Source organism: Phaenicophaeus curvirostris, chromosome 1 (genome assembly GCF_032191515.1).
Source record: "Phaenicophaeus curvirostris isolate KB17595 chromosome 1, BPBGC_Pcur_1.0, whole genome shotgun sequence".
In the NCBI taxonomy this organism is placed as follows: Eukaryota; Metazoa; Chordata; class Aves; order Cuculiformes; family Cuculidae; genus Phaenicophaeus; species Phaenicophaeus curvirostris.
Window position 1 is genome coordinate 90,883,262 of NC_091392.1, and position 9,744 is coordinate 90,893,005.

The window sequence follows — 9,744 nt, forward strand, 5'->3', positions numbered from 1 at the left end:
GTCACTGGATAAGGAGGTATAAGATGCTTCTAGAACCTGGGAGCTTCTGTCAATATCCTGAATTTGCTCTCACCATTAGACTATTGTGCCTGTATTTTGAGGTCTGAATATATACACTATGATCAGTGTAAAGAAGTCCTAACATATTTATGTTGGGAATGCATATTAAGTCTTAAGATGGACTAAGAGTGGCATCCGCTTCTTTATCTTTCTTATCCTTTTCTCTTGATTATAATGAGCATGATTTTTTTACTTAAATGTTGATCAGAATATTTTTAATTGTGTGCAACTTTATTTGCTTTGTCTGTTTAGAAAAAGGCCTACAAATTGAGCACCTATCAGGTTTGAAGTCGGTGTTATGTGACAGAAGTAGCTGCATAGCCTTGGTGATGCAGCCTCTGTGAGATTTAGAAGCGTCAAGCTGAAAAGGACTGGTTAAATCTCTAATATTTCTTACAGGTATCAGGTTGCTGTTGGATAGGGCAAGTCCCACATTATTGCAAGGAACTGGGAAAAAAAGTTCTGTTATTTTGTTATTTCTGCAGCACTCTATATTTTTACAGTTCTTATTAAGAAATTAATTTCTACTCTGAAAGGATCACAGTGTGCTTTCAGGAAGGCTTACAAAGTAATGGTACAATATCATGGGACCAGGGAAAGCAAAGGTAAAAGTTACTGCAATAAGCTCACATAATTAGTTCATGTATGGTACCTTGTAATGGTTCAGTGGATTAAATTATGTACATGAGCTAGAATTCTACTCAGATAACATCCAAACAATCAGATAGTTCTGTAGTTACAGAAATCTAGGTTGAGATAATTGGAAGTTAGAGTGTAAATAGGTACCCATGTCCTTATCTGATGATTTTCTTAATGTCTCAGAATTGCTGCAGGTCCCTTTTAAATTCAGTGGATACTCTGTAAACTCAATACCTTATAAAGGTTGAGTTCTTTTTTTTTTCCTTGGGAACAAAAGTTTAAATGAAGAGGCCTAGCTGTATGTTGATTTTTTATTTTTTTTTAGGCTCTTGACCCTAAACTTCAGGTACTAACTGCCATTTCACTTCTCAGAAGTGAGTCAATATTCCAGCCAGTGCAGTGAAACACCTCGATATTCATTTGGTTGTGTGCACTGATCATGTGTCTTACTGTACTGCAGACTCAAGGGTAGCCTTAGTTTTTTATACTTTTAGAAGAGAACAATTAAAGAAATTTTTCTTTAGTTCTTTCACTTTACAAGTTTTAAGTAAACCTACCAACACATAAAACAAATATAAAGTATTAGACCTATAGTAATGCTTATTAAAGCACCACCATGATGTAATTATATGGAAGCTTACCTGATAAGACTAGAATATTAGGCACAGACCTGTGATTTTCTATTTACTGTATCACTTATCTTCTCTAATGAGATTTTTAGTAGATGAAAGTGATATCAAAATATCAATGGGAAGTTTTATTTAAGTCATCAATGATTGACTGGATTTCAGGGCACTGCCAGGCTTGACAGTAAATTCAGTGTGGACACATGGCCAGAAGGGTTTTCATGTTCCCGTTACTAGGAATGGTGTCCAACCTTTCAATTTTCATGTGCCTATTCTTTTAAGAGACTCTTCAGCATTTTAGCCTTCTTGCTCCATTCTTGCCCTCAAATGTCCAGATTGGTTTGCCTTGAGCTTCCAAGATTTATTTGAGGCAGTTTGTGCTTTGAGCCTATGCTTTCCAAAATCAGTATCAGGTATTTGATTCACTTCACAGCAGGGCTACACCTGTAGTGCAGAACAAAACTGTTGGTAAGGGAATCAACTTAATGATATGCATTTCCTTTTCCTTGATTCTCCTATTAAATTAAATTTGTTCCAACATACAAAGCGTACGGCAAGGAAGAATTATTAACAGGTGGCATCATCCTTAAAACATAGATTAAAAGATGCACAGACAGACATTTCACTCTCAATGTTCTAAAAGGAGATAAACCAAAATTCCTGCATTGGTTTTATAAAGGAATTAAATACTGCCAGTGTCCCCTGACTCTAACTGATCTAAAATAATGTGGCTGAACATGGTGGTGGTGGATGCAGAAAGAATTACAATGAACAGATTGGGAGTTTAAACCTTTGCAAATAAATGACAATTTATGTAGCATCACAGCAACAGCTCAGGTAGGTGGTTGCTTGTTGTTCATGGTTAGATAGCATGGTGATGGCAGAATATAAGCCATCAAGATCAAAGTGTCAATATTTTTTTAAACATAAACCAGACAGAAGGTAATGCAGGTAATAATAAACTCATGGGGTAAAATTTTAATCTTCCAAATTTCAGCTATAATTTAAAAAATACCATAATTAAAGAAAAAGGAAGACATTTCAGAGTCAGGTTGTAATGTTTGTTAATAGAAAAATATTCTGAACATCCTACAGGTAAATTTTTGATAACCTACACAACCCTCATGTAAATATATTCTTCTTTTCATCTTATTTGACTGTAAGACCAAAGATATGAACAATTTCTTCATTTGACCGGTAGTATATTTTATTAATGAATGGTTTCAGGCAACATTCTATCTTCTGTCATGCTTCTCACAATTTTAAGTTTTATCCAAAGTATTTCCAGAAAATATATCTTTTAAAGAAATAAATGTTACAATATTGCAGTTTTTATAGCGCATTGCTGATTTTTTTACAGTAAAGATTCACAAACCTAGAGGAGAGAGTAAGGGGAAAGAACTGAGCAGTTTTCAAAGTGTCAGCTCAATTAAATTTGTTTTCTCTGCGTGATCCCAAGAATATGTCTGAAATTACCTTTCAGATTTGCATCTGTAGATTAGGGCCAGTCAAATGATCTGCCTACAAAATGACTATATGCCAGTCCAACATAGGATACAAAATCTGGATACATCTTGCATTTTACAGAAGTATATGCCAAGGCCTGAATGTGTGTGTGGAGGGAGCACATTTAAAAGATGCCTGCCTACCTCAGACAACATTTCCTTCTGTATGACAGAGTTCGTTCTTTAGCGCATGACCTGACAGAGACAGAATTAAAAAAAAAACAAGAAAAACCTGGAAAGAATTGATATAGAACATACTGTAACCTTAACTAATGCCATTTTGTGTGCATCTTGGCTGTGCTGATTCTATTCAGTGTTGTGTCCACCAACGAAATGGAATGGAATGCAGTCCAAAGCTGCTAGCATTAGATCAATCAATCTAGACAACGATTGCATCATTTATCTCCTGTATTTAATGAATTCCTATATCTGTGTGTCAGCTTTGGAATTTCCACTGGGATTCACTAGCTGATGTTGATGCTTACCATATCAAAACACAGAAAAGATACATGTGGTGTTTTTTTTTTTTTTTGACAGAGTGACTCTTGGCAGTGTTAAAAACTGGCTGTTTTTCTGGTAGGTAAATGATATTGCGTAAACCAAATTGAGCATAGAAAGGATGGGAAATCACTGGTTTGGAAAGCAGTTTTGCTAAAAACAATGGGAAAGTCTTGATTGACAGCAAGCTGAATGTGAGCCAGTCATAGATTGTGGCAACAAGGAAGGACAACATTATCTTGGATGATAGTAAAAGGACCACAGACAGTAGCCTGAGGAAGGTGATTATCCCCCTCTACTGAACATTTACTGGGCCATATTGTCCAATGTTGAGCCTCTCAGTGCAAGAAAATTATATATGAACAGGAGTGAGTTCAGCGGAGGGCCACTGAAATCGTCTTTGTGGATGTGGTGCTTGCCCTTTGAAGGAAGGCTGCAGGAACAAGGCTTGTTCAGCCTGTACAACAGCAGGATTTGGGGGCACCTAACAAACAAGCAGCCTCCAGTACCAATGGGAAGGTTATAAAGAAGGTGTAGCCAAACTTTTCACAGTGGTAGTAGGACAACAGAGAACAGTCCTAGACTGAAAGAAAGGAGGTTGGGTCTGTCTATGATTCTATGAAAAACTTTTCCCCTGCAAGATCAATCAGGCAATAGTGCTGGTTGTCTGGTGAGGCTATGCCACTCCATCACTGAAAGTTTTCAAGAATCAGGTGGATGAAGCCCTGAGCAGCCTGGTCTGACCTTATGTGATCCTCATTCAAGCATGGAATTGATTTGACTAGACATCTTCTGTGCTCTCTTATTATCCTATGTTGTTGTACAAAAATATTGAGTAAGTTTACACTCAGGTGGTATCATGCAAGACTTCAGATTAACTGGGCTTCAGCTCAGTTGCATATAAGAGCCCAGGCCATTGTTCCAGGGAATGATCAGAGTTGATAAAATGTCCCTGCCTTCAAACCTGCTGTTCATGCATTTCTGAAAAACCACCAAGATAACACATGGCAGTCTTAACTTTAAATGTTTGATTGAGGATTAAATATGGCTTGTCTTCAGTTCCACCAGAATATGCTTGGTGGCAGTATTATGCATTCTGTGTGTGTGTTTTGAGTACTTTTCTTTTAAATAAGCGTCTTGAAAGTTTATTTAATGAAGCCAAGTGGCACACATCTTGGCTGTAATATATATTCTTTTAAATCTCTCTGCCAAAAGATTATATTGTGTTTTTTATTTTTGAAAGATAATTTTTGCTCTGTTTCAAATGAAATATAGCACCCTTGTAAAAATATATTTCTGATCAAAGGAAATATTTGGTCCAGTGAACCTGAAGTTAAAAAGTTCATGTTTTCTAATCCATCTCCACCACACAGGTCTTATGCCTTATTTCACAGATATTGCTCTAACTATGCAATGAATCAGTTTTGAAATAATAAACTTTTTTGTGCTGCCTCACTTACATCATTCATTAATTCTTTCCCCTTCTGCACAAAAAAAAAAAGCTGTACAGAGACAAAATTAGTGTTTTTTTCATTGATGTTCAAACTGTCGGGTATTATAAGAAAATCACTAAACCATAGGAATTTTATCCCAAACATCATAACATTTTTTTCTTCAGCGCTGAGGGAAGAGTAGGTTTATTGAATATTTGGTTGTTAGCAAAATTATTTTTAAAGTTTAATGGCAGATATTTTTTGAAGCTTAAAATGGTGTAAATTGTTCTAGGAATGGACATGTGGGGACTTTGCAGAGAACACCTAAAATGCATCTTGTGGTAACAACCCACATATCTTCAAATTGCATCAAATTTTAGTGTTGGAGGAGACATTTTGTTTATCCTAACTCCCAAGAACAAAGTGTAAAGGAAGCAGGCCATCTTCTGCACTTAGTTGTACTATGGGAGAATATGAGTAGGACCACAGATGTGATTGGCAATGCTCACATGGATTTCAGTGGAGGTACATTTCAATCCTTCTCTCATTTTCAGTCTTTTTACTTTGCTGTAGTAGACTAGAGCATGACCTATGGGGTGCTTAGCAAATAGAGCCTGCCAGCTCAATGCCATTTGCAAGTCTTTCAATTCCATAATTTTTATTATATATTAACTTGTAATCAGTCTTACTATTTTGATTCTGATTTACAGTTCAATGTTTCCATTACTGTTTTCTAGCATAAAGATTAAGCAATGCTAACTTGTTCCCAAGAGCCATAGGCGACGTTCAAGTAAGTTAACTACTACCACAGTTAGACTTCATAGACTTCTTCGGTTTTCTTTTCTTCTAAAAGTACTTTAATGAGCTTCTAAATGAGCAGTCATCTCTGGAAACAAGTCCTCTGAGTTTGCATTAGCAGGACAAGTAAGAAGGCATTTGAATGCTCTGTCCAGCTTGTGTATCTGTTCTTTCATAGGATGCCATTTAAATCATTACTATCAGGCAGCAGCTAGATCAAAAGAAGTGCTGGTATGGATGAAAAGCTTTTCTGACAATGTTGGTGAACAGCTATAACACTCCAGTAAACGTCAGCTGTGTTAAGTTTTTCAAAGTACTGGTTTACTATGGAGCAAGAAATTTGCTTGCCACCATGTTCACCAGGAAGAGAAAAGGAATACAAAATGAGCACATAACAGCACATAAGCATTTCTGCATGCATTCCCAAATTGATACTTAGCTCTTTTTTTTCCACGATGTTTCATCTGGATCAAGCTCTTTTCTTGTGAACACTCATAACATTACCTTGAAAGAATTTGTAGAAAATGATGATTTCTGCGTGTTATATTCTGGACAAAAGCTTTTTCCTAACTGTAAAATGTAATTTAAGACAACTCTGTGAAGTTTATAATAATTTCTTTATTAACTTGTCTCATTTTGCATATTAGATTCAGTCTCAAGTTGTCCCCCTGCTCATTTTAAAAGTAGGAGTTAGATCAATGTTGACTACTTTTTAAAAAATTCTGTCCAATGTTTTATTAGGCTTCATTACAGCACTGTGGTGCATTCAGCAATGCTAGATAAACCAATGACAAGAGAGTCACTTCATCATTCATTTAAACAAGACCTTTTGCATTTAAGATAATAATGGTAAACTTGTTTTTCACTTGTGTTTGTCTCTTGGAGAGGCTTCAATGGCAACATATGGACAAGCCTGCAGAAAGGATTTTCCTGTTTTCCTCATCTCTTATTCCCCTTTTGCGTAGGTATTGAGGAGATTTTGTAAAAGAAAATAATATTTCACTTGATTAATCAGAAAATTCTTCTCCCAGTGCAGACCCAGTGCATATTAATATCACGGGGGTGAAGCATCCAGAACTGTCTTATCTTTTTGATAGCACTGCTGGAGAAAGAGAGTAGTGCAGACCCTACATTCTCCTGTGGAAGATGTGTACACTTATGGTGTAAGTCACTAATCTAACAATGTGGCTTTCTTGCAACAGAATTTTTATAGACTGTTTATCAAACTGCTTTTAGTCCCATTTCCATGTCAGAACTCTGTTATAATTTTTTAAAATTATGGAAAGCTTGACATTGCTTTATTGCTGTGAGTGCTCAGTTCAGGGTTGTTTATTTTACAGAAGTGCAAGTACTCTTCTAGTTAGGATCTGTCATTTATGCAGTTGCAGTAAGAAAAAGAAGGCTGAACTACTGAAGCCTCAACACTCAGCTTAGCATGTTATGTGAAAGTCTTTTTGCTCCATCCAAATACAAAGGCACTTCATATCATAAAGCATTTATTTCTGTTTATATTGGACTGGGTGAGGTTTCCAAGTGTTACTTTTTCTCCAACAGTTCAATATTTGGATGTTACTTGTTAACATTTGAATAAGATCTAGGCCAAAATAATTTTGTCCCACAGACCTCAGATGAAGTTACGTGAGTTTAAGAGGCATTTTATTTGTTCGGTTTTGGTTGGCATTTTGTGTGTGTTGTTTCATTTCATTTTTCTAAATGAATGAAATCAGCTCTCTGTAGCTCTATGAGGCTTCTCAGCAACAACTGAAGAGCAATTCTTCCCAGACACCTTTAGAAACGGACTATCAGGCACACACTGTTGACTGTGGAAACTAGATGGTTCAGTGAGTCAGCTGCTGTTTGGCCAACTCCTATCAGTATATTATTACTGTGCAGCTAATATGAAGTAACTCTGAACAGAGGATTATTTGGTTATGAGGAATTTGATGTAGAATGCTGACAAACTTGTTATCCTACCTTCATGTGTCTGTGCCATTATTTATCACCATTTTGCCCAATAAACCTTACATAAGCATTCTGGAGAAATTCTGGGGGTAAGTACTTGTTCAGTTTTTGGTTTGGAGAGCTAACTGAAGTCAGTGATACTTATTTATACCATCTGATTCAGGAACAATAGGAATAGCTTTCTCACAGGGTTCTTTGTGCGTTTCTGGTGGCAGAGGAAATACCATGACTGCAGCCTTTCTCAGGCTTTTATGATGAGTGGATTTGGATGAGGAAGACGTTGTCACACGTACTTTGTTAATGATTTGGAGCCATCAACTGGTTTTCTCCATAATTTTTCTTTAAAAACATTTTCATATAAATATAAGTTGTTTTCTTAGTCTCACAGAAACAATAAAACTGTGACAGGGCAGTCATGTGCTGAGCTGTTCTGATATTTGCATCTCAGAAGATAACCTGCAGTGCTGGAAGACAATACAGACATCATCATACCATCTCCATCCTGGAGAATTAGGATAGATTTTGAAATTACAGTCAGATTGTCTTAAACAAATGAATATTTTAAGTGTTTCTGTAATTACGGTAAACAAAAAGAAATTAAACTGGAACGAAGTCACAAACAACTTGAAGGCTAAATAATCCTTTTTTTAAAGGGAGTTCAGGTTTTGCATAACTTGCTTAAGGTTGTTCTAAAAATGTTGGGGGCGGGGTTTGTCTTACACTTCTGTTCCGATTCTTGTCCTCAAACTCATTTCCTCTGTCCAGCAAAAACATGTTAAGGTTTCATCCCTCTGTACTGAAGGTGGTGAAATAGGACAGTAACAGCAATAACCACTGTGTGGTAACAGTTAGCAAAAGTGATTTTATTTTTTTTTTTCATGGTGTTCAGTTCAAGCCCTCATTGTAATGAGGGCCAGTTTCCATCAGGCCTTTCCAAACATGTCTCTATAGGCCAGCTTTATGATTCTGGAACACCAAATTTCAGGGTGAAGTTCATGAGAAATGGAGAGGAAGAGGACTTGATCAAAGCTTTTGACTATGAAATAATCTACAGAGAGAGACAATACAGAGCCAAGGTCAGATTGCACTCCAGATATTTGCTGATCATATTATTTTTGTCATAACTTTTTCTAAAAGTTCACAGCTTTCCAAGATAACAACTTGAGAATTCAAATGGGGCTGTACTTTGGAGATGGCTGATTTTTTTTTTCCTTTTTAGAGAGCACCTTGTGCTTTTTTTTTCTCTCTCTCTCTTTTTTTTTCCCCCTCTTTTGTCCCTGTAGTGAGTCTTAGTTGGGATACAGAAGTTCCTAAATGTTTTGTAAACTTTGCTAAAACAAACAAGTAAAAGGGCAAATCTTGGAGAGACAGTGTGCAATACCAGTATATTCTCTGCAAGTAAAACTGTTCCAGTTGCAATTGGTGTATAATATTTAGATTCAGTAGTAATCCTGTTCAAAATACTTAATATCAATATATCTATGCAATTTTTCTTGTCAGTCAAAACAGAAGTCCTCATGTGCAAATCTGAGCTCATGTTACTTCAGCACATTTTTTTTCCAGACTTCTGAGAAGAAGGAAATAGGAGCGTCCTCAAGAGGTTTTTTTTTTTTTTCTTGTTTGGCTGAACTTTGGATTTTTAGGAAAGGGAACAGTGTATCCTAGGTGTGACTGACTGGTGAAGGTACTTCCAGCATATGTATTAATTTATTTACTTTAAAATGAGAGTTGGGAACCAGTCATGGTCTGTAGATTGGTTAGTAAGTAAAATGGGAATGCAGTTATATTTAAACCTGTCATTTTGAAATATATGCACTGTGCATACTGGCTAAAGAAGGAGGATCAAGGGCGTTTACTCAACATAAGCATTTAACTTCCTTAGTGCTCCCAAATAACATTTCATGGCATAATATTTTCCATATTTCTAAAGACAATTGAGAATAAATATGTATAAGGAAAGAATCTGTGTCTTTTTTATAAGAGTGACTATGAGGTTTTGAGTATTGTTTCCAGGTAATTCTTTGATTTAGCAATGGGGGCTCTGTGTGTGTATTTTTATGTATGCATATACATATGAAGCTGAAGGCAGAAGGGCTTAATATTGAGTCATTAAAGAGGTGGCTCATAGCTCATCATTATCCTCCCCAAGTATTAAACACCCCACTGTTATTTTAGGTGGAGCATTTCAACTTTCGCTCAACAACTTCTAATGAAACTGTCATT